The sequence below is a fragment of the Mustela nivalis genome (genome assembly GCF_964662115.1).
Source record: "Mustela nivalis genome assembly, chromosome: 13".
Classification (NCBI taxonomy): domain Eukaryota; kingdom Metazoa; phylum Chordata; class Mammalia; order Carnivora; family Mustelidae; genus Mustela; species Mustela nivalis.
In genome coordinates, this window is record NC_139032.1 from 87,245,376 (window position 1) to 87,269,990 (window position 24,615).

The window sequence follows — 24,615 nt, forward strand, 5'->3', positions numbered from 1 at the left end:
TTGTTGTGGTCTGGAGCCAGCTAGCCCTGACATTGAGCCTCGACCCCGATACTTGGCTGGACAAAGTCCTTTATCTCACTGAGCTTCAGTGGCCTCGTCTGTGTAACAAGAATAAGAGTCTCCATCTTACAGGATGAGGAATGGAAATAACGGAAGGGAAAGCCCAGCACCAGGCCTGCACATGATCAAGTATTCCACAAATGGGAGCTATTATTACCAGTGAATTACATGATTTGGTTTTTATAAGTAAAGATCCCCAAATGACCTGAGAGTCAGCTCGACCCAATATTGCCTTGAGTAAGTTCCCACCCTATTCTGTTGATAGATTTTTAAGATACAAGGTGATGTCCTCAAGTTTGGTCTTCACAGTCAATGTCAAGGGTGTATGGGGAGACCTGCACTATCTGGGATGGAATGAACCACACCTTCTGCATCAGAGAAAGTCCCCATTTAGGGCACCAGTGAGGACCCCTGCTAGCTCATGTCTGGGCTAAGTCAGGTCCTGATTGAACGGGATATGCTGGGCAGGGTGACACACACTCATCAGTGGTGACATGCACTCACCAGGCTTAAACTGCAACCCAAGTACGTAGAAATCAATATACTTGGTATTTAAGGGGATGTCCTCTGATGCAGCACAAGCTGCTGACACAGAGGCCCAAACAGGTGCCTTGGCAGTGGGTCCCACTGTCTTCATGCTGAGCTGCCGAGCCAAGGCTGAGTTCTGGATCAGTTCTGTGGCTTGGGCAAGTCTCTGGCCCTCTCTGAACTTCCTCCACTAAGACATGACCTCTGAGCTCCCTCTTGACACGGGATCAGATCCCTAGTCACAGACTTCCCTCCAGCAGGCCAAGGGAGGTTGGGCACCTCACTTACAACAAACAGATAAACCAAAGCAAACCAAGCAACCGAGCCCAAAGTCCCTCTGCCTCAGTTTCCCTGTGGGTAGCCCAGGATGCACATACCCTCCCCTCTCTTCTGCACCAGGTTGTCACGGGGCCCTTGAAAATTACCAAGTACTTGGAAGGCCAGAATAAAATGCACATATTCCACCCCAAATCGACAGCCTTCCATTGTGCTGGGCAACCTCCACAGTCTTTATAAGGGCAAGGAGGGGAAATGGAGCCAGCCCCCCTTGGGAAAAAAAAATGAGAGCTTTCAAAGAGAGACAAATAACTTGCAATTTAAATGCATAAGAGACCAGGCTGTGTCACCGCATATGCAGATTGATGCAAATGATATGCAAATGGCCCAGAGTCAGCTTGGGTTTGCCAATGTCCTTTGCCAAACAGCCAGTTATGGGGTTCAGCCAGGACCAGTCTGTGCCAGAAGCTCACATCTGGGGCCCAGAGGCCTTGGGGTGAATATCTGGTTGCACTTCCTCCCGAATGCTTTCCAAGACCTAGCAGGATGCAGCCCCTCCCTCTGCCCCTCAGGGCTTGGATCCTACCTCCTGATTCTCTGCAAGGGTGGCACCCTTGCTCCCTTTAGACTGTGAGCTCCGGAGCCCAGGGGCCCTCTAGCTCCCCACCACGCCCCCAGCCTGGGGCAGAGCCTGGCACCTAGCAGCCACTCAGGGGCCTCAGGCTGAGCCAATGCAGGAAGGCACGATGGGTGGGGGAGATCATTCCTTTGTGTTGTTGTTTTAAGATTCTATTTATTGGGGCGCCTGGGTGGCTCAGTGGGTTAAGCCGCTGCCTTTGGCTCGGGTCATGATCTCAGGGTCCTGGGATCGAGCCCCGCATCGGGCTCTCTGCTCGGCGAAGAGCCTGCTTCCTCCTCTCTCTCTGCCTGCCTCTCTGCCTGCTTGTCATCTCTCTCTGTCGAAAAAAAAAAAGATAAAAAAAAAGATTCTATTTATTTATTTGAGAGAGAAAGAGAATGCAAATGGGAGGGGGAGAAGCAGAGAGGGAGAGAGAGTGAATCCCAAGCAGACTCCCCACTGAGCTTGGGAGACATGGGGCTTGATCTCATGACCTAAGCCGAAATCATGAGTCGGATACTTAACCGACTGAGCCACCCATGCACCCCATGGGGGAGTTAATTTCTAAGTCCTGCTTGAACCAAGAAGAGGCTGAGCCCTCTTCCGAGGCTCTGGGTGCTGTCACCCAACAATCCAGCCTCAGTTCCCTGTTGGCAGTGAAGATGAAGGGATTGACGTTTGCAAGTGATTTCCCTTATTTGTGAATTAGAAAAGGTTCCACATGGCTGACGTAAGGACATCTCTACTCCTCTCTTTCCTTCTGTCATCCTTTCTGGGGGGAGCCCAGACCTCACCTAGAGGTGGTGTACAAGAAGTATTGGTTGACAACTGAATGAATGCACGAGTGCGTTATGAACAAACAAACAAGGTGTCTCCTGGCTTTCCAGAAACCGCCCATAATCCGAAGCCCATTCTACGCCCCTCCCGGACGTTCAGCCACTGATCTTTGTCTACTGTTGCAGCAATTATGAATTTTCTTTGGTGCAATGTGGTGGACAGTCCTGACCCGTGCTGACGAGCGTGCCACCTCAAGCAGATGCTTTTCGGCCTAAGGTATTTTTCCAAAGCTTCCTGAAGCCACCAGCACAGCTCAGAAGTATGGGATAGGGGGCGCCTGGGTGGCTCAGTCCGTTAAGCCTCTGCCTTCACCTCCGGGTATGATTTCAGAGTCCTGGGATGGAGCCCCGTGTCGGGCTCACTGCTCAGCAGGGAGTCTGCTTCTCCCTCTCTCAGCTCAGGCTCTCACTCTGTCTCTCTCAAATAAATAAATAAAATCTTAAAAAAAAAAAAAAAAAAAAAAAAAAAAGAAGTGTGAGAGAGTAAAGGTACCCTTAGCAGCCTCTTGCCATGGAGGGCAGGAGCCATTGGACAGATGTTCCCACCTCCCATCCTCTGGGTGACGATTCTGGAAGGCATTCCATATGCTGCCAGGGTTCCTGGCTGCATATGTCTCTCCTTTGCCTGCAGCTGGGCAGGATACCCACGTTGATCCTCCTCCAAGCCCAGCCCTGCTTTCCTACCTCCTGGGGTCACGTCACTCAGACTCTGCTCTCAAGGGACCCCAAATTAGGACAGGGTCAGTTCCCCAAATCTGGTCACACCCATGGCTCTGCAATCTCATGGAAAGGCTACTCATGCAAAGGTAGAAAATAGACGGAGGGCAGCTCGCCTTCACGGCCAAAGCAAACGATTTCATTTATAAACCAATGCCAAATGTGTTGAACAAGCACTCATTCATTCGTTCGTTCGTTCAGCATAGAATTCTTGGCCTCCTGCTCTGTGCAGGATACAGCAGACAAGGCCTCCCTCTGCACTGCTCACAGCCAAAAGAAATAGGACTCAAGAGGCGCCTGGGTGACTCAGTCATTAGGCGTCTGCCTTCAGCTCAGGTCACCATCCGGGGTCTTGGGACCAAGCCCCACATCTGGCTCCTTGCTCAGCAGGAAGCCTGCTTCTCCCTCTCCCACTCCCCCTGCTTGTGTTCCCTCTCTTGCTGTGTCCTTCTCTGTCAAATAACTAAAATCTTAAAAAAAAAGAAAGAAAAGAAAAGAAATAGGACTTGAGTCATGAATGCAAACCACATAGGTAATTTAAAATTTGGGGGCAGCTTCATTAAAACGAAATTTAAAAAAAACTGGTGGCATTCATCCCAATAATATTTGTATTTAACCTAATATATCCAAAATATTATGATTGTGACATGTCACAAATATTACAATTATTACCGGGATTTTTTTTTTCATACTTAGAAGTCTTAGAAATCTGGCACGGTTTAACACTCAAGGCACATCGAAATTCAGACCAGCCACATTTCAAGTACTCGCTCAGTGGCGATTAGGTGGCTAGCGGATGCTCCCCTAGACAGCGCAGGCAAGCCCCGGCCTGGTGTGACTTTGGGCAAGTCCCGCCAGAGTGTGTCGTCACCAGAGAGAGATCTCAGAGGGAACGCGCTACGTAAACACAGTGAGTGGCGGCTGCAACCATTTCATCCATCTATGAAAGGACCCCACAGGTTTGGGGAAACACATACTCAGCTTTCCTTTTGCAAAAAGATCTCTCTCCAAACTTGGAACTTTGGAACCCCAGTCCACCAGGAGAGGAGGGGAGAGTTGGAGAAGGAGTCGGTGACCAAGTCCCCCCCCGCACTCCCCCGCTCCGTGCCCCCCACAGCCCAGACAGGGCAGCTCAGCTCTTGGGAGGGCTAATTAGAGTCCATTTGTTCCCAAATGACCTGCCACCTCCCTATTAAAATGCCAGAGGAGAGTTCCGCTCCTGCGGGGCAGGGCTGGTGTCTGCCAGGCAGAAGGGTGGCTGAGGTTGGGTTGAGTGATGGGGCTGTAACAGCGGCCTTAATTTTGTGAAATCCGAGGCTGCCATTCGGGGCTGGTTGTGGGGGAACGCTGGCTGGCTCCTTCACACATCAGATACACATTTACCAACGCCTCGCATGTTTGTGCTGTGACCGTGAGGATGCTGGAGACACAGAGAGAAGCAACAGGGCCTGGGGCCCGGAGAGGGTAAGTCTGGTCTAGCAGGCCCGTCCACAAGCCAGCGGACACAGCACAGCCGGTGTAGGAGGCAATCAGCAAGGTCCGAGAAGGGTGAGAGGGAGGGATGCCCGCAGTCTGGCTGGACATCGGATGGTACCCACAGTAGGCTGGTCCCAGCCCAGGCTAGGTCTCGAATGTTCTCTGAGACTCCTGCTCCGAACAGCAGGACGGCCTCCGGAACCCTGACTCGGTTTTGCTGGGGCCTTTGGCAAAATCACCAATTAGCTGAAAATGCAGCAATGGCATTTCTTTTACTCGGCATTCGCGGGCCTCTCCTGACGCTCTGCTGTGGGTAGTCAGAGATGCAAAAGAGGTTGGAAACAAACGAAAACCACAGGCCTCCCTTTCTGGTAGAAATGTGAGTTACACAGCAGAAAACCCTCCTGCTACAAAATACGACTTGGAGATGGTGGTTAAAATCTAACAAACATCCTTCTAAATGCATGGCTGAGCCTGCAAGAAAGGAAGTGAGCTCCCCAGGGATAAAAACAAAGACGTAGCTGAAAACCAGAGCAGGAATCAGGAGGGCTCGGCTGGCTGCTGGGCTGCACAGGGGGGAGGTATGACGGTGGGGGGTGGGGGGGAGGGGTGCAGGGCTGTGGGTCTCAGCAGCCTGGGGACTGGATTTTACAGTCCTCATGGGGACAAGAAATAAGACTTTGGGCTCCACAGAGCAGAGAATTGTAAATGAGACCCACCTCCAAGCCAGCCTCTTCAGACATACTCTCGATGAAAAGGTAGATGAGGATTAAAAACAAACCAAAAAAACAACTCTCCGCTCACACAAATTACCAAGAAACTCTCTGCCACAGCCTGGACTTAGGGTAGGACACAGACTGGGAATGTGGAACCAGAGACTTAGCCTCCAGGGGGCTGGAATTTAAATTTACCCTTCCCAGTGTGTTCCGGAGACCCAGAAGGCAAGAACTTAACACCCACAGGGATCCCTGGCTGGAGATGCGCTGTGCACGAGGCAGAGACAAATGTGAACACTCACCAGAGGGCCTTGAATGTCAACCCAAGCTCAACGCACAGACAAAGGTCCCTGCAGATGAGCTCACAAAGAAAAAATTACAAAACCATGGCAGTAATAAGACAAAGTCAATGATAAAACCAACAGGAGGTTTGGACACCCTCTCTTCCCCCAACCCCAAATCTGCCACAACCTCACACGATAGATCCGTCCAGGAAAGAGACTACAAAACAGCTGTGATTAAAATGACTAAGAAGTTCTGAGAAATATCAAAAAGAATTAAATATAATGAAAAAAGAGCCAGGGTTTCTGGTTAGAGAAAGCAGATCAAACACAGGCATGTATCGCTGCTCCCTCCTGAAACTCCTTTAAAATGGCAGACAAGGAATTCTTCAAATGCTGCAGTGGCGAAGAAAATGGGGTAATTTTGAAATTGGAAAAGAGATCGATGAATGGGAACCAACTTAATGGATGAGAAGAACTGAGTCCTGAGGCAGCAGTGAGGAAAGTCTAGAACTCCTCAGAAGCTCAGGAATCCAGTACCAGGTACTTCTGGCACCAGGGGGGAAAGAGCAGGGGTTTTGTTGAAAGAGAGTTTACAGAGCAGTTAGTAACCCAGAGCCCATCCCCCAAGCTGACCGCCCTTACTACACCCCAACAATCACAAGAGAAGACAGATGATTTATTCCCCAGAGTGGGTAAAACCAAGGGACTCTGTACTAGAAAAAAGCAGACCCAGCTAGGGCCAGGGGCTTCTCACCAAAAATGGGGGAATGAATGAAAGTCTTCACGTCAAGTCTCCATAGTCCCAACTGGCAAACAGGCTTAGTATGAACCTCCGGGCAGGAGACTGAAATTTCTGAGAAGCCCAGGAGGAAAGACCTAAAGACACAGACATCTGAAGTTTCCCAATATCAGATCACTCAGCGGTGGATTTTTTTTTTTTTTAAGATTTTATTTAATTATTTGACAGAGAGAGAGACAGTGAGAGAGGGAACACAAGCAGGAGCAGTGGGAGAAGGAGAAGCAGGCTTCCTGCTGAGCAGGGAGTGTGATGCTGGACTCCATCCCAGGAACCCGGGATCATGACCTGAGCCAAGGGCACATGTTTACTGACTAAGCCACCCAGGCGTCCCTCCTGTGGAGTTTTTGGTGGGCAAACCAAACCTCAGCTCTGAGTTTCTGAGCAACCTCTATGTGCAGAAGATAAGGATCACCAGGCCCAGAAGAGAAGCTCCTAACCCAGAGCCAAACAACAACAAATAGATAAAAAGCAACTTTGGAGGGAACACAGATGATGATGACTAGGAGAAGAAAAATGGGAAAAAAAAAAAAACAAATCACCAGTATCATCAAAGACATGAGACATATAGCACACATGAAACAAGTCCAGTATGTTATTAAAAAAGAACATTCTAAGAACAAAAAAATATCTCTTGGGTAGAATAAATGAAAAGCTTAGTGAAAGGATTGGAAGAAAAGTTTGCAGATGAGGTAATAACCCAGAAAGCAGAGGAAAACACAAAGGAGAGAAAAGACATGAAAGTTAGAGAATCAGCCTGGGAGATCAAACATCCAAATAAGAGGAGTCCCAGAAAGAACAGAGGAAATAGAAGAGAATGGTAATCATCAAATAAGTCATTAAAGTAAATGTCTCTGAATTAAATGACATGAGTTTCCAGATGGAAAATGCCCACTAAGTATCCAACCAAGTGGATTAAAATATTTGCACACTGAGACACATCGTTGTACAATTTCAGATCACTAAGAATAAATGAAAAATCATATAAGCTCTTAGAGAGTGAAAAGTTAGGTTTTACACAAAGCATCAAGAATCAGAATGGCATTACGCTTCTTACAGCGCCACTGAAATTAGACCAAAATGGAGCTAATGCCTTTAAAATCCTGAGAAAAATGTATTTCAAACTTTAAGTTCTATACCCAGATAAACTATCAATTAATAGTGACGGTAGAATAAAAACATTTTCAGAAATGGGGTACCTGGGTGGCTCAGTGGGTTAAAGCCTCTGCCTTCAGCTAAGGTCATGATCCCAGGGTCCTGGGATCAAGCCCCACGTCAGGGTCTCTGCTCCGCAGGGAGCCTGCTTCCTTCCCTCTCTCTCTCTGCCTGCCTCTCTGCCTACTTGTGATCTCTCTTTCTCTGTCAAAAAAAAAAAAAAAAAAAAGATTCTCTCTCTTTTTCTGCCTCTCTTGCCACCCACCCAATCCTTCTCACATTCTATAAATAAATAAATAAATAAATAAATAATAAAAATACTTTTAAAAAATCAACTCCAGGGGTGCCTGGTCGCTCAGTGGGTTAAAGCCTCTGCCTTTGGCTCGGGTCATGATCCCAGGGTCCTGGGATAGAGCCCCACATCAGGCTCTCTGCTCAGCGGGGAGCCTGCTTCCTCCTCTCTATGCCTACTTGTCATCTCTGTCTGTCAAATAAATTTTAAAAATCTTAAAAAAAAAAAAAATCAACTCCTGCCAGCATTTATACCTCTTGACCCCATTGTCTTCCCTGAGGCTGCTGGTGCTTGAACTGCCATGGGATCCACTCAGCTCACAGGTGTGTGCAAGACAGTGCCACAAGATCAATCAGTTGTGATTAACATCAACAAGTGGCCAGCACATTTGTGTACCTTCATACTGGGTCTCTCTCCCTTCCTTTTCTCTTGCTCCAGCTTTCCATGGGTTGTATTCCCTCAAGCATCAGTGGCACTTGACTTCCACCTGAGTTCTGTTTACTGAGGCCCCAGAAACCAGACCTTTGGTTAGGATTTGGTGTTGGGTTATTCACACATCATGCTTAATTGGGAAAGACTAGATGTTTTCTCTTTAAGGTCAAGAACAATAATGTCTCCCCTCACTACTCTTATTCAACAGCCAGTGCAGTAAGACAAGAAAACAAGACATATAGCTTGAAAAGAAAGAAAGGAATCTGCTTCTATTCGCACATAAATAATTGCCCAAGTAAAAAATCCCATAGAACTAATACGTTTAGCAAAATTACATAAGCCAGTATATTAAAAAGTGTATTCTTATATACTCATAATTAATAATTGGAAATGGGATTTAAGAAATAGTATTGGAAGGGTGTCTAGGTAGCACAGTTGGTTGAGCATCTGACTCTTGGTTTCAGCTCAGGCCATAATCTCAGTCATGAGCTTGAGCCCCACATCAGTCTCCATATTCAGTGCAGAGTTCGCTTAAGACTCTCTCTCCTTTTGCCCCTCCTTGCCTCAAATAAATAAATAAATAAATAAATGTTTTTAAAAAAGAAAGAAAGAAAAAGAAATAGCCCTGGAAAAAATGAAATACTTGGATATATCTGTATGCTGAATACTAATGAAAGAAATTTTAAAACATCTCAATAAATGGAGAGCTATACTGTGTTCATGGATTGGAGGCCTCAGTTTTGTTAAGCTGTTATCACCAAATTGATGTATAGATTCAATATAATTCCAAATAAAATATTTATGGGCTTTTTGGTAAAAGCCAACAAGTTCATTCTTAAATTTACATGAAAAGGCAAAGGAACTCAAATAACAAAAACAACATCAAAAAAGAACAAAGTTTCAGAACTCACACTAGTTTTCAAGATCTTCTATAAGGCTACTGTAGTTACTGTGGACATTTCATCCAGGGACATTGTTAAATCCACTTATTAATTCTAATCATTTATTTACTAATTTGTATGGATCTTCTATCAGTACCATGTCTATGGATAGTGACAGTTTGTTCTTTATTTCCAATTGTTATACTTTAAATTTATTTTTCTTGCTTTATTGGAAGTCCCAAACTTTCATCAACAGTAGAATATATAGCCAATTTGTGGTATATTCATGCATTGAAATATGAACCAATGTTAAGACTGATCAAATTAGGGGTGCCTGGGTGGTTCAGTTGTTAGGTGTCTGCCTTTGGCTCAGGTCATGAACCCAGGGTCCTGGGATCGAGCCCTGCATTGGGCTCCCTGCTCAGCAGGAAGCCTGCTTCTCCATCTCCCACTTGTCCTGCTTGTGTTCTCTCTCTTGCTCTGTCTCTCTGTCAAATAAATAAATAAAATCTTTAAAAAAAAAATGATCAAACTATTGTTATGAAAGACATTATGAACTTCACAAACATAATGTTGAATAAGAGAAGTCAGACACGTGGGCACATGGCTAGCTCAGTAAGTAGGGCATATGACTCTTAACTTTGGGGTCCTGAGTCCAAGAGCATGGAGCCTACTTTACAGAGAGAGAGAAAGAGAAAGAGAGAAGTCAGACACAAATGAATATACTGAATATCACTTATAAAAGGTAATGGTAGGGGCACCTGGGTAGCTCAGTGGGTTAAGCCTCTGCCTTCGGCTCAGTTCATGATCTCAGGGTCTTGGGATAGAGCGGGCTCTCTGCTCAGCAGGGAGCCTGCTTTCCCTTCTCTCTCTGCCTACAGATCTCTGGCTATCAAATAAATAAATAAAATCATTTCTAAAAAAGGTAATGGCAATAAAAGTTAGACTAATAATTATCTTTTTGGAGTTACTAACTGGGAAACAAGAGAAAAGTCTTCTGGGATGCTACTAACATTCTAATTCTTGTCCTGGATTGCAATTACAGAAAATATGTTCACTTTGTAAAAAAATCATTAAACTGAACATAAGATTTGTGCTATTTTCTATGAGTATGTTGTTAGTCTTTAATAAAATGTTTAAACAGTTTTAACAGTTTAACAGTTTTAGTTATTTCATATAGATGTCACATTTTAAAATGTGGTAAATACCAAAATGCATAGAAGAGAATAAAAATAACCTATATTCTCCCACCCATGTGTAACTACTGTTCACATTTTGGTGGATTATCCCATACAGTGTTCGTAAGTTCCAAGAGCCTCACTGAAGGCAGAATTTCTGAAGCTATAGATCAAATATAGGGCCATGTGTCATCAGTCCTCTAGTCTTCTAACAAATGGTTACAAATCTAATGGGATGAAATAACATGTTTAACATCAACACACAGTATATATGGGTCCAAAGTCTAGGCAGAGCATAACTTTTTCCCATGTTTAGGGTCTCACATGGCTGCAAAGTGTCAATTAGGCTGTGTTCTTTTTTCTTTTTTCTTTTTTTTAAGATTTTATTTATTTGAGAGAGAGCATGAGAGGGGAGAAGGTCAGAGGGAGAAGCAGACTGCCCACGGGGCTGGGAGCCTGGTACTAGACTCGATCCCGGAACTCCAGGATCATGACCTGAGCCAAAGGCAGTGGCTTAACCACCTGAGCCACCCAGGCGTCCCAGGCTGTGTTCTCATCCGAGGCTCAACTGGGGAAGAATCCACTTCCAAATTCACTCAGATTGTTGGAATATTCATTTCTTGGCAGTTGTAGGACTAAGGGCCCTGGCTTCTTGCTGGCTGTTGTCTGGAGGCCACCTTCAGTTTCTATAGGCCATCCACAGACTTCCTATAATTCCTTGCCACAGTTCTTGCCTACTCTTCCTTTCCCAACAAAACCACATGTTTCGTCAGTCCAGCAGGCACAATCTCTACAGCAAAGCTACTAGCAAGACAGAGTCTTCTCTAACAACATAATTACAACAGTAACACTCCATCACTTTTGCCATATTCCATTGACTAGAAGTAAGTCACAGGTACTGGCTACACTCAAAGAGAGGGGGTTACATAAAGGCATGAATGCCAGAGAGCATTAAGGGGGTGGGGGGCAGAGTACCTTAAGAGTCAGATCAGTGCAACAGGTAACAAACTCAACAGGTAACAAACTCACTACTGTCAAAATTCAAATGGGAGGGCACCTGGCTGGCTCAGTCGGAACATATGACTCTCGATCATGGGCTTGTGGGTTCAAGTCCCACGTTGGGTGTAAAGATTACTTAAATAAATAGAACTTTAAAAAGAACTCAAATGGTGGAGCCCTTTAAGAAATGCTTTGAAATAAACATGCTTAAAATCCTCAATGAAATAAGGAGAGGAAAAACTGAAATAAATAAATAAATAAAACATATAAATAAGCAGATACGAATCAAGAACAAAAGGGTATAACAACGTGATAACTACTGACATAACAGCTCAACATACAGCGAAAACCCTCAATGAGATACAGAGAGAGATTTCCCCTCCCCAAATAAAGACCAACAAAGGCCATGCTACATAAATAAAAATAAAAATTCCACCAAGATACCTTGTAATTCAGAATATCAAAGATGAAGAGAAAATATTAAAAGCAGGCCTAAGAGGGAAAAGAGGTTATCCAAAAAAGAAATGATATATAAGCCAGTAGGAGAAATCTCAGCCACAAAAGAGGCAAGAAAAGAGTAGAATAATACCTTCAGTGTATTGAGGAAAATTAATTATGAACTTAGAGTAATATACCTAGCTAAACTGTCACTAAAGAATGAAAACGAAAACAACTCCAACTTCCAAAATCCCAGAATTTTTCATCCGTCAAACTCTTGGTGAAAAAAAATGCCTAAGGGATGTTCTCTGCTAGAAGAAATATATACCAAAAGGGAAAGAGTATCAGAAAACAACAGGGAACAAATAAGATTGTCAACGATATTAGTAAATCCATTTACTGTATTAGGATACAGGGTTGGCTGATCCGACCAAGATCTAAGATACTAGTGGCTCACCAAGAGAATTTGCTCTCTCCCAAGTAACAGTATGGATGGGAGTAGCTCACATCCCAGCTTCAAGGTGTCAGGGACCCAGGCTCTTTCTGCTTTGCTTCTGCATAATCCCTGTGGTGCTCCTGTATCCAGAATTCAAGATTGCTGACCATTGTGTCTACTTCCTGGTCAAAGTGGTTTCCCTTTAAGACCATAATCTATAAATTGCACACCTGCCATTCCTCTTTGCATCCCATAGTCCACAGCTAGTTCCAAGAGAGGCTGAGAAATGTATTCCTTCACCCTGAGATGAATTCTATCACATTGCAAATAGAGAGAACGGATATGGGGGGACAACCAGCAACTTCCACCACAACTATTGCCTAGAAAAGCCATCTAATCCTAACTAAACTTTTTTTACATTAAAAAATATAATTAAATCAAGAAGGAACTAAATATTTCCAGCCCCCCCCAAAAAGCCTGCAATAAGTTGTTTTGTTTTGTTAAGATTTTATTTATTTATTTGTCCGAGACAGAGTGTGTGCACAAACAGGGGGAGTGGCAGGCAGAGGGAGAAGCAGGTTCTTCTCTGAGTGGGGACCCTGATGTGGGACTCAATCCCCAGACCCTGAGATCATGACCTGAGCTAAAGGCAGAAGCTTACCCGACTGAGCCACCCGGGCGTCCCAATAAGTTGCTTTGAAGGGATGAGGTGCACAATTTGAAACTGACACACACACTCACTCACTGTCAAGTGTCTGCAAGAGAATGAAACGTCCATCTAAACTCAAAAGAGTCCATCTGGGACACAGCAAGTAAAGAGTGACACTTCCACAAAGATGGAAGACAGAGCAAGGGGCAGCGTTAAGGACTAGGCTGGCAAGCGGAGCTCAAGTCCGATTTAGCAGGTAGATCATGATCTCAGGGTGGTGGACCAAGCCCTGCATCAGGCTCGGCACTCAGTGTGGAGCCTGCTTGAGATTCTCTCTCCCTTTCCCTCTGCCCCTCCTGCTTGTTGTGCCCAGTCTATCTCTCTCATGAATAAATAATAATAATAATGATAATAATAATAATAATAATAACCTAAAAAGGTGGCATTGAAATTTCAGATAATAGAGGCGCCCAGATAGCTCAGTGGGTTAAGTGTCTGCCTTCAGCTCAGGTCATGATCTCGGGGTCCTGGGATCGAGCCCCATGTTGGGATCACTGCTTGGTAGGGGAGGGGGAGTCTTCTTTTCCCTCTCCCTCTGCCCCTCCCCACAGCTCATGCTCTCTCCCTTACTCTCTCTCAAATAAATACAATCTTTTAAAAAGAGAAAGAAAGAAATTCCCGATAAAAATAACAAAGAATTTATTTCAAGACTTATGAAGATGCTACATACATAATCGGGTCAATGGGATGTTGGCCTCAGGTCAGACAAAGAGGTCACTGGAGCAGAACAGGGATTCCAGAAACAGACCCCCACACACTGTTGATCGATATCAGCGAAGGCGTCAGCATAAGACAACAGGGAAGACACCTTTCAGCACCTGGTATGAATCACAGGATGTCCACCTGGAAAAATAAGGAGTCTCCACTCCCACCTCACACCTTACGCAAAATCTAAGTCGAAATGGGTCATAGGTCTAAATTTAAAAGGCAAAACAAGGAAACGGTTAGACAAAAATATAGGAGAAAAATCTTCGCCATCTTGGGGACTGCAGACTTCTTAAAAACATGAAAGCATACGCAGGAAGTGAGAAAATTTTTAAACTTTCACTCTTCAAAGACACCCCTGAGAAAACAAAGAGACAAGCCCCAGACTGGGGGGGAAATATTCAAAACATAAACACTGGACCAGCCTGGGATCTGAAGTACTTAAGGAACCGCTATCTGTGCTCAGTAAGAAAAAAGGCGAATAACACAATCAAAAGATGTGAACAGAGGAGCGCCTGGGTGGCTCAGTCGTTAAGCCTCTGCCTTCAGCTCAGGTCATGATGCCAGGGTCCTGGGATCGAGCCCCGCATTGGGCACTCTGCTCAGCAGGGAAGCCTGCTTCTCCCTCTCCCACTCCCCCTGCTTGTGTTCCCTCTCTCGCTGTGCTTCTCTCTCTCAAATAAATAAATAAAATAAAATAAAAAATAGATGTGAACAGATATTTCACAGAGGAAGATATGCGGATTTCTCCATGTGTATTCTTTCATCCAATAGGAGAATATGTACATTTTTTCATCCGCATGAAAAAATGCTCAACTTCCCTAGCCATCAGGGAAAGGTAAATTTAAAACCACAATGAACTAGCAATTCACACCTACTGGAGAGGCTAAATTTAAAGAAGGCTGACCAGGGGCGCCTGGGTGGCTCCATCGGTGAAGGGTCTGTCTTTGGCTCAGGTCATGATCTCAGGGTCCTGGGATCGAGTCCCTCCTCAGGCTCCCTGCTCAGCGGGGAGCCTGCTTCTCCCTCTCCCTCTGTCTCCCCACAACTTGTAATCACTCTCTCTCTCTAATAAATAGATAAAATCTTTTTGTTGGTGTTTTGTTTGTTTGTTTTTTAAAAATTTTTATTTATTTATTTGACAGAGAGATCACAAGTAGGCAGAGAGGCAGGCAGAGAAAGAGGGGGAAGCAGGCTTCCTGCTGAGCAGAGAGCCCGATGTGGGGCTCGATCCCAGGACCCTGAGATCATGACCTGAGCTGAAGGCAGAGGTTTAACTCACTGAGCCACCCAGGTGCCCCAGATAAAATCTTTAAAAAATAAAAATAAAAATAAATACATAAATAAACAAAAAATAAAAAGACTGACTATACCAAGCATCAGAGAGGATACGGAAGAGTTAAAATTCTCTGACAATACAGAAAGGGACGTAACCCTTGGGGAAACCATTTGGCAGTTTCTCACCAAGTTAAACAGAACTACCCTACAACACAGCCAGTCCACTTTCGGGTGTTTATTTATCCAAGAGAAATGAAAACCTGTGTCCACCCAAAGACTCAGACGCAAATGTTCACAGCAGCCTGATTCATGGACAGCCCCAACCTAGATGGAAAGAACCCCAATGGCCTCCAACGAGCGAATGCGAGACAGGCACGCCCACACCGTGGGACACCACTCTGCAACACAAGGAGCAAAGTAACAAGCCACTGCCACGTGCCTTAACCTGGCTGAGTCTCGAGAACGTCAGGGTGAGGGAAAGAAGCCAGATACAAACAGCACATACCGCGTGAGTCCGATTATGTGAGTTTTGGGGGAAGGCAAACCTAATCCAGAGTGAGAGCAAAAATCACTGGTTCCGGATCTTCCCTCCTGTGGCGCTTTCCCGGGTATAACCGTGTCTCAAAACGCATCAAAATTGCATGAGTATTATATGTAAATTATATATCAATAAAACTGATATTTTAAAAGAACAAAATAACAAGGCAGAGGGGAAGAGGCTTTCGGCACACACCGAAGGGAGGCTCTAGGGCTGTCTTCTCCAGGAGGAGAACAGAGGAGCTGGATATCTTAGACATGCAGTGTCCAACCCGGCAGCCACCAGCCACACGTGGCTACTGAGCACTTGAAATGCACACGGTCCCAGCTGAGATGGGCTGTTACATGTAACATACATACTACATTTCAAGATTTAGCACTGAAAATACAACATGTTTCATTAATAATGCTATACCAATCACATTTTGAAATACTATTTTTGATGTATAATGTTAAATTAAACATATTACTAAAATTATTTCCACCTTTACTTTATGCTTTTTTTTTTTTTTAAGAGAGAGCCCAGGAGTGTACCCCTGTGCATGCGTACACATGAACGGGGTATTGGTGAGAGGCAGAAGGAGAGGGAGAGAGAGAACTTCAAGCAAGTTCCACACCTAGCACAAGAGCCCCAGGCAGGGCTCAATCCCACGAACCCTGAAATCATGACCTGAGCCAAAATCAAGAGTTAGAGGTTTAACCGACTGAGACACCCAGGTGCCCCTCTTTTTGCTTTTTAATATGGTTACTGAAAAATTTAAAATAATATGTGTGACCCACATTATTTTCCCATTGGACAGCGCTGCTTTAGACATTATTAAGAAAAGAAATGTCTAGGTATCAATATTAAAAATTTAAGGGCAAGTTGGGGTATCTGGCTGGCCCAGTCAGTACAGCATGTGACTCTTGACCTCAGGATTGTGAGTTCAAGACCCACACTGGGTGTAGAGATTACTAAAAATAAAATATTTTAAAAATAAATATATAGGGGGGCACGTGGGTGGCTCAGGTTAAGCCTCTGCCTTTGGCTCAGGTCATGATCTCAGGGTCCTGGGATCGAGCCCCACATAGGGCTTTCTGCTCAGCAAGGAGCCTGCTTCTCCCTCTTTCTCTGCCTGCCTCTCTGCCTACTTGTGATCTCTCTCTCTCTCTCTGTGTCAAATAAATAAATAAAATCTAAAAATAATAATAATAAAATAAATATATAGGGGCATCTGGTGGCTCAGTGGGTTAAGCATCTGCCTTTGGCCCAGGTCATGTTTCTGGGGTCGTGAGATGGAGACCCACATTGGGCTCCCTGCTCAGTAGGTAGCTTGTTTCTCTCTCTCACTCTGCCTCTTCCCCCCACTCAGGCTCACGTGCTCTTGCTCTCTCATTAAATAAATAAAATCTTTGAGAAAAGGAGGTAAAAATTATTTAAAATTTTAAAAAATAAAATAAAATCCTAAAAACAAACAAAAATTTTAAGAGCAACAAGTGAAACAACAGAAACACATCTGTACTTTCCAAACTATCAAAGAAAAAAGGAGAGTGGAGATTTAACAGATGACAGAACAAAAGACATAATTTTAGAAGATGGGGTATATAGGACAACAGAATAAAATGGTAGAAGTAAGTCTAAATATATCAACAATCATTATAAATGTAAATTGATTTCATTTGTCTCTTAAAAGACAGAGACTGTCATACTGGATCAAAACAAACAAAACAGAATGCAATATTATGCTGGTTAGGAGACACCCTCTAAAGCAAAAGAAAAGAGAAAGGTGGAAAATAAAACAGAAAAGACACAACCAGGCATATGTGCATAAAAAGAAAAGCTGATATAGTAAATATTAATATCAGGCAACATACACCTAAGGCCAACTAACGATAAGAGATAAGGAGGGACCCTATAGAATGACTGAAGCAACAACCCAACAAAAAAGATGCAACACGAATTATGTTTTCTAGACCTCACTACACAGCCTGAAAATAAGTAAAGCAAAAACTAGAAGATTTGCTTTGAAAAGTGGAGAAATCCACAAAAGAAATGGGCATTTGGGCACTCCCCAGAAACTAACAGAGCAGGCAGAGAAAATTTACACATCCATGAAAGATGTGAACGACAGAATTAACAAGTCCGACGGATGTGTCCATACAGTAGCCTGCATGGGTCTGTGCGTCTCTCCCAACCAAGAATGCACATGTCTGGGGCTGACTCGTGTCTCCCACCCCACCCCCCAATCTTATGTTGAAGTCCTAACCCCTAGTACCTGAGAATGTAACTGGACTTGGAGGCAGAGCCTTTACAGAAGTGACTGAGCTGGGGCACCTGGGTGGCTCAGTTACTAAGCGTCTGCCTTCAGCTCAGGTCATGGTCCCAGGACCCTGGGACTGAGTCCCACATCGGGCTCCCTGCTCAGCGGGAAGCCTGCCTCTCCCACTTCTGCTCCCCTTGCTTGTGTTGCCTCTCTCACTCTGTTTCTTTCTGTCAAATAAATAAAATCTTTTTTTAAAAAGTGAGTGAGTTAAGATGAAACCTTTGTGGAGGGGGGGTTGCTCCTCCAGTCTGGTCGGTGTCCTTATGAGCAGAGGAAATCTGGACACAGAGAGAGACACCGGGGATGTGGGAGAGAGGGTGTGAAGACACAGCCAGAAGTCCAGGACATCGGCCTCGGAAGAAACCACACCTGCAGACACCTTGATCTTGGACTTCCAGCCTCCCAATCTGAGAGCCAGTGACTCTCTGCCTTTGGAGCCCTCCAGTGTGTGAGAGCTCCGACCCCCGCCCCCAGCAGACTCCCACACCACGTGACTGTCAGGCACAACGTGCACATTTCTAAATACGGACTTGTGTTGGGTCAACACGAAAGCGGAAAGGAATTTTGGAGCGGATGTAAAGCAGACCCCATTCTCTATCCACAATGCGGCAAAATTACAAGTCAGCAACAACAGGGTAGGCGGATTTAAAACAACAACATCTGTATCTTTGAAAACCGAAAAGCACACTCCCAGCGATCTCATGGGTTCATCGTGATGGGCACAGCATCACAGTGACTCGGTGTGAAGGCCACCAAATCCCCATTTTCAGTGTTGGGACACCCATTTAGCTGTCACACATACCCTCATCCTCCAACCTTATCTTTAACAGGTTTTTGTTTTGCTTTTTTTAGTAGGCTCCATGCCCAAGGTGGGGCTTGAACTCAAGATCCTGAGATCAAGGGGCACCTGGGTGGCTCAGGTCATGATCTCAGGATCCTGGGGTCCAGCCCCGCATCAGGGTCTCTGCTCAGTGGGGAGCCTGCTTCCCTTCCTCTCTCTCTCTCTGCCTGCCTCTCTGCCTACTTGTGTACTCTGTCAAATAAATAAAATCTTAAAAAAAAAATTCTGAGATCAAGGTGATCTGCCCCACTGACTGAGTCATCCAGGAGCCCCATCTTTAACAGTTTAAAAAAAAAAGAGAGAGAGAGAGAGATGTTTCTCCCCTGCCCCCTACCCTTATCTTATCTCTCAGTTCAGAATCTGAAGCTGACCCACTCAAAGACATCAACAGAAATCACAATGGGAATTATGAAATATGTGGTACTGAGAATAAAAAGATAAATGCAAAATTAAATTTGGAGATTGGACCTAAACTGACATTTATAGAGAAATATATAGTCTTAAGTGCATTTACTCTAAAACAGGAACGACTTAAACATACAGGAGTAAAGCTTTCAACTAACTAGAGAAGCGTAAAAAAAAAAGAAAAAAGAAAAAAAAGGAAAGAAAGAAAGAACTGGAAGGAAATAAACAGTAAAGATAAAAGCATAAATGAAAAGGACATCAACAATCACAAAAATGATCAACAAAGCCAGAAGCTGGTTCTTTGAAAAGACAATAAAATGGACAACCATCTAGCAGGATTAATCAAGGAAAAGAAGAAAGGCACAAATACCTAATATTAAGAATGAAAGGAAGGTAGAACTATACAGATATGGTTGAAGTTTTAAGACTCATAAGAGAATACCATGAGCAACCTTATGTTGCTATATATGAAAATATATGAAATAGAGAATTTCTAAAAATATATAGATAATCCAAGTTTACTCAAAAAAAAAAAAAAAAAAAAAAAAAACTGGGCGCCTGGGTGGCTCAGTGGGTTAAGCCGCTGCCTTCGGCTCAGGTCATGATCTCAGGGTCCTGGGATCGAGTCCCGCATCGGGCTCTCTGCTCAGCAGGGAGCCTGCTTCCTCCTCTCTCTCTCTCTGCCTGCCTCTCTGCCTACTTGTGATCTCTCTCTGTCAAATAAATAAATAAAATCTTTAAAAAAAAAAAAAAACTAAACTAAATAAGTCAATGGCCATGAAAGAAAATAAATCAGTGTTTTAAAAATCACCCCTCTCCACCTCCCCCCAAACCCCCTGTGCACAGGCAAAAGCAGGAGGGCAAGAGTAGCCAGAGATCTGGCTTGACCCAGTCCTCACTGAGGTCCACTCTACTCCTACCCTTGCTGCTGTCTGGTTTCTCACACGAGTTCATAAGTTCTCCTTTTTTCCTAAGCAAATTGATCTGGGTTTCTGTCATTGGTGTAATCCAAATGGAGGTGCCCTAGTGTCATGGTAAATTTCAAGAAATAGAAGCCTCGGGGCACCTGGGTGGCTCAGTCGGTTAAGCATCCCGCCCATGAGGTCGTGAGCTCAGGGACTTGGGATCCAACCCTGCACCCGGCTCTGCTCTGCACAGGGAGCCTGCTTGGGATTCTCTCCCTCTCCTTCTTCCCCTCCCCAAGCTCGCTCGCGCGCTCTCTCTCTCTCTCATAAATAAGTAAATACATAATAAAGGAACAGGTAAAACTTACATGGTGGGAACAGTAACCAGGCTACTGGGACCTAGAACCTTTCTTCTGGAAGAGTCTGGCAGGCGTGATCAGCCTGAGTCAGCTCCTAGCATGGAAGGAAACCCCTGGAAGGAAGCAGTAGCGCAGAGAATGGACAAGATCTGAGGCCCATTCAGACTGCTTAGAATCGATGGACCCAGCAGTCTCCCTAGCTCCTCCCTGCGCACCGTCAGGGTGTGAACACACCCAAGTTTCTAATGCCCTCGGGTTGTATATTTCAAGCGCAGTGACAACGGGGGTTAAGTCACATCAGTAACCCGGTAGCTGGTTGCCTGTGTGCAGTAAATATATTTTCAGTCAATGATAACTATTTAATCTGGGCTTAATTAATTAATGTTCACAGAGCATTGGAGATGCTTGGGTGAACGGCCCGCTGAAAGGGACAAGTGTTATTATTCTGTTAGTGGTATTTTAAGACATTTGTATTCATAGGGGTGCTAGATCCAAGAAGATTAAATTCGCTGAAAGTGTACATGAAAATTAGTGTCCTGGTGTGACCCCGCCTCTCTCCACACCCATTCTTTCCTCCTTCCTCCTTCCAGAAAAATCACACTCGGGTGTGAATAAGGCACTCAGAGACTCTAGCATTTGACTCTTCTGGCTGAGATGTGAAACTTGCACCGAGAGCTCCATGAGGGCTGGCACAGGTCCCCCTTACCCCCAGTCGCACCCCAGTCCCTGCACAGGGCTGCCTGCACCAGCCCGAGCCGTGTATATATATCTCCGTAAAGCGAAGTAGGCCAGGATGTTTGACTCACTTAATCAGAATGTGACGTTCCCGATCACTCACTGTTAGCATTACACACTGTTGGCCTCCCAGGATCCGAGGACCTAGAGAGGTAAGCAGCACCCAGACTTTTTAGGTGCAAAAGTGAGGAGCTTTGAGGGGGGCACTGCCAAGCACCTGTAGGTTGCTGGAGGAGAAGGAGAAACGGTGCGCAAAGATTCTCCTCTCCAGGTTTTCAAGGGACTCCGAGCAGGGAAACCAACGGAAGCCCTCATTCCCAAGGGCCCCAGAGCCCCTCCATTCCTCTGCCCTGCCCCCACTACACTCTCCATTGGGCCAGGGAGGGCAAGCCAGCTCTGGGACTTGGGAAGACCTCGAAGAATGGCTGTGACCTTGGCTCATTCAGGCTGCATTCTTCCCCTCCCCCACACCCTCCCTCCTCCCTCCCTTGGAGAATTCCAGCATGAAATTTTGGCCAGAGAATCAAGGGAGTTCTCTCTTGGGCCCCTGGAGGAGAGCCTGGTCCCTTTGATTTCATTGTTCTCCCCAGCCCACCTTCCATTTCCTCTCAAATGCTCCATGAAACTCACAGGTTCAGGGTCATTGCTTCCTTGCGGAGGGCGTGTAGCCCAAGATGATGCTTCAATGTGTGGGCAGACCTGGGTCCTCTTTGAGCCACCGTTTCCCTGTCTGGAAAATGAGTTTTGGATTAGAAGAGCTCCAAGACCCCTTCCAGCTCCCATAGGCTAAGATTCCCTTTTTCTTACGGACTCCACTCCTTAGCAACATGGCCTTGGGCGCGTCTCCAAAGCAGAGCCCCAGCGGGCTTATCTGTAAAATGGAAACATTGCCTGAGGCACCCTATTGGCTAGATTGGGATTTTCACTCCTTGCTGGTGGTTTCTTGGGTCCACCAGTGGAAGTGGCTCAGGGCACTTAGTTAAAACTGAGTTCAGACTGTGGTGTCCAGCAAGGCCGGCTTCGGGTTCCAGCTACACCCATGACAAGCACCTAAGATCTCTGACCTTCAGCCTCCTCTTTGGTAAGAAATAGCTGAACAGATCCTCACATCCTCAGATTGCTGGGAGACCATACCTGCCGCCTCATGTCAGGTGCCAAGTGATCACTCATTGCCGACTGTCACTTTGTGGTTGGCCGAGAACTTGAGGGTGGGGGGGTCAAGGCCACCACTCTGACCTGGAGCAAGTCACCAGCTCAGAAACAGACCCAGAACCCCTTTGGATGGCAAACCAGTTCTTGAGGCCATAGGAGTGACACCAAGGCACAGTGAGTTCAGAATGTTCTCGACCCCACCCCCTTTCCCATTTGCCCTTGGATCATTTTTGGAGAGGCCCAGGACCCCATGGGCCCAAAGCTTCTGGGAGGGCGTGATTAATCTCTGAAGGGAACCTGCCTCCCTCTGTGGTCTGCCCCTTCCCCTGGCCTGTCACCCCTGGGGTCACAGAAGCCAGGTGAGAGAAGAACTAGCAGATCCTACCTGCTGCTTTGATCCTTCAGAGACAAGCTGCCCCAGCTAGGCGGAGGGCGGTGCCCTCCAGGGTTACAGCCCTCCTGCCAACTCCCTACCCAGCCAAGGAACCAAGCTTCCCCAGGCCCAATTAAAGAACTGCAACCTTGACCTTGACTGATCCAAGTGTGGGCGGTGCCTTAGGGAAGTCAGGCTTGGGATCTTTAGACATGTTCACACCTGGAGTGCCAGGATCCACCCACCAGCCCTACCCTAAACAGCCTGCCTTCTGAGCCCTAATGCTCAGGGTTCTTCGGTTGACATTCTCACCGTGCACGAGGCTCTGGTTACTTGTGGCCTTCTTTATAGTCCTAAGAGTAATAAACTATTCCGCCGAGTGAGGGCCATTGTGCTCCTTGCCAAGAGCTACTGAGGCTGTCCCTTTAAATCTGCCAGCCAGCCCCCATGAGTGGCCCTTGCTGCTCTCCCATCCCTGTTTGACAGCTGGACAAACGGAGGCTCAGTCATTTGCTCAAGGACACACACAGCCAGGAAATGGACGAGCAGAAACCCAAATCTACCAGACCCCCAGGTCCAGCTCTTAACCTGAGTTCCCTGGGCAGTCTCCCCACGTTCCTGGAGGGCAGGGGCTGCTTCCGGTTCAGCCAGGGCTTCCCCCGGGGCCAGTGCAAGGCCCCGCATGAGTACAGCGCCTACTGGCCGAATCAGTTCAATGTGAGAGAGACAGAGACATCGGAGACAGAAGGAGAGAGGGAGACAGGGAGAGAAAAACTCAGAGTAGATGGGGGTCTGTCAGAAGCCCTTCAACTCCCAGCTCCAACGAGACAGGGGAGACTGCAGGTGCTGGAGGGTTTTGACATCACACCCCACCCCCGGTGCTGGGCAAGACCCAAGGGTGTAAACTCCAACGTAGGGGCGGTAATAGGGAGCCGCAGATGGTCTGGGAGCAGGGGAATGACGCAATGCGGGGGCGGGAGGCGGCGGAGGGGGGCGGGTAGCAGAGGGACACTGTTTACACCACGTAATGCTGGAGGCAACAGCCCAGTCCTTCGAGAGAGCTGAGCAGAAGCGGCGAAGCACGAGGGAAGGCGGGGACAGATGCCAGTGGCAGCCCGCCTTCCCAGCGAGAGCGAATGCGACCTATCTGGCCAGCCCTGACGGCGGCAGGACCCGGTGCCAGCCATACGCCGGGCCCTCGCGGGGGCGACGGGGACAGTCAGGGGGGAGGCCCGGACACTACAACTTGGGGGAAACGAGGCCCTCTCAGCTGCCCTCTGAGGGAGGGAAGGGGAGATGCGAAAGCGAGGCGACGCCCCCTAAGAGCACAGGCTGGGGCGCGAGGATCAGAGCGGCTCTCGCTGGGGCGCACGGGCTGGGGCGCAGGGACTAGGGCGCACGGGCTGGGGCGCACGCACCGGGGGGCACCCCTCGGCCAGGCCGGCCCGCGGCGGACGGCGGCAGGAGGCTCCCCTCGGAGGAGCCGCGTGTGCCGCCGCCGTGCAACCTGATATTTTTCTGCCCGGCCCCCAGAGGAATTTTTCCATTACCCAGACAGCGCCGAGCGCCGCAGCCTTTTCTCTCCCCGGCCCGGCTCCCCGGCCGCCCCGCGCCGCGCTCCCGGCTCCCCGTTCCCCACGACCCCCCCCCCCCCGCCCGCCCCAGCCCCGCAGCCCCTCCCGGCCGCCTGCGCCGCGGCACTTTGTGCAAATGTAACCTTTCCGCAGGCCCCGCCTCCGCCAGGAAGCCGCGCGCGCCGTTGCCAGGAACGCGGGGCGGCGCGCTCGGAGCTGGAAGGCGGCCCGTTAATCAGCCGCGGCTGACAGAAAATCAGGCAGCCCGGGCGGCCGGCCGGCCTCGGCCCCTCTCCCTCCCGGCGCCTCCGCGCCCGCTCGCTGCGCGCTCGCTCTCTGTCCCCCCCACCCCGCGTCCCCCCTGCTCGCCCGCGCGTCCCTGCGCCGCCCGGAGCCTCTCCATCACGCCCCCTTCTCCTCTCCGGTTCTCGCATCTTCCCCCCTTTTACCTCTCCTCCCGGGCCTGCGTGCCCCGCGCTCTCCCCCTCCCGCCAGATCGCCTCTGGCTCGCTGCCTTTCCTTCCGGAGAGCAGAAAGTACCAGAAAAGAGGTCCCTTCACACCCCTCCTCGCCAGCCTGTCGTGTGCGAGCCCCACTGGGCCTCTTGGTACCTACCCTCA

General features: G+C 47.2%; 1 long non-coding RNA gene across 3 annotated transcripts; it reads right to left on the bottom strand.

Moving 5' to 3' along the window:
• Positions 1–1,637: 1,637 nt before the first annotated feature.
• Positions 1,638–24,059, bottom strand: LOC309846646. 3 transcript variants are annotated; one of them, XR_014302046.1, is made up of 4 exons: positions 23,972–24,059; positions 21,527–21,626; positions 20,968–21,040; positions 1,638–1,820 (listed from the first exon to the last, which is right to left on the bottom strand). It is a non-coding gene; the product is annotated as an uncharacterized lncRNA (long non-coding RNA). The 3 variants fall into 3 exon arrangements; XR_014302048.1 differs by lacking the exons at positions 1,638–1,820; positions 23,972–24,059 and adding exons at positions 9,238–9,556; positions 22,434–23,391; XR_014302047.1 differs by lacking the exons at positions 1,638–1,820; positions 20,968–21,040; positions 23,972–24,059 and adding exons at positions 9,238–9,556; positions 22,434–23,391.
• Between the last annotated feature and the right edge of the window lie 556 nt (positions 24,060–24,615).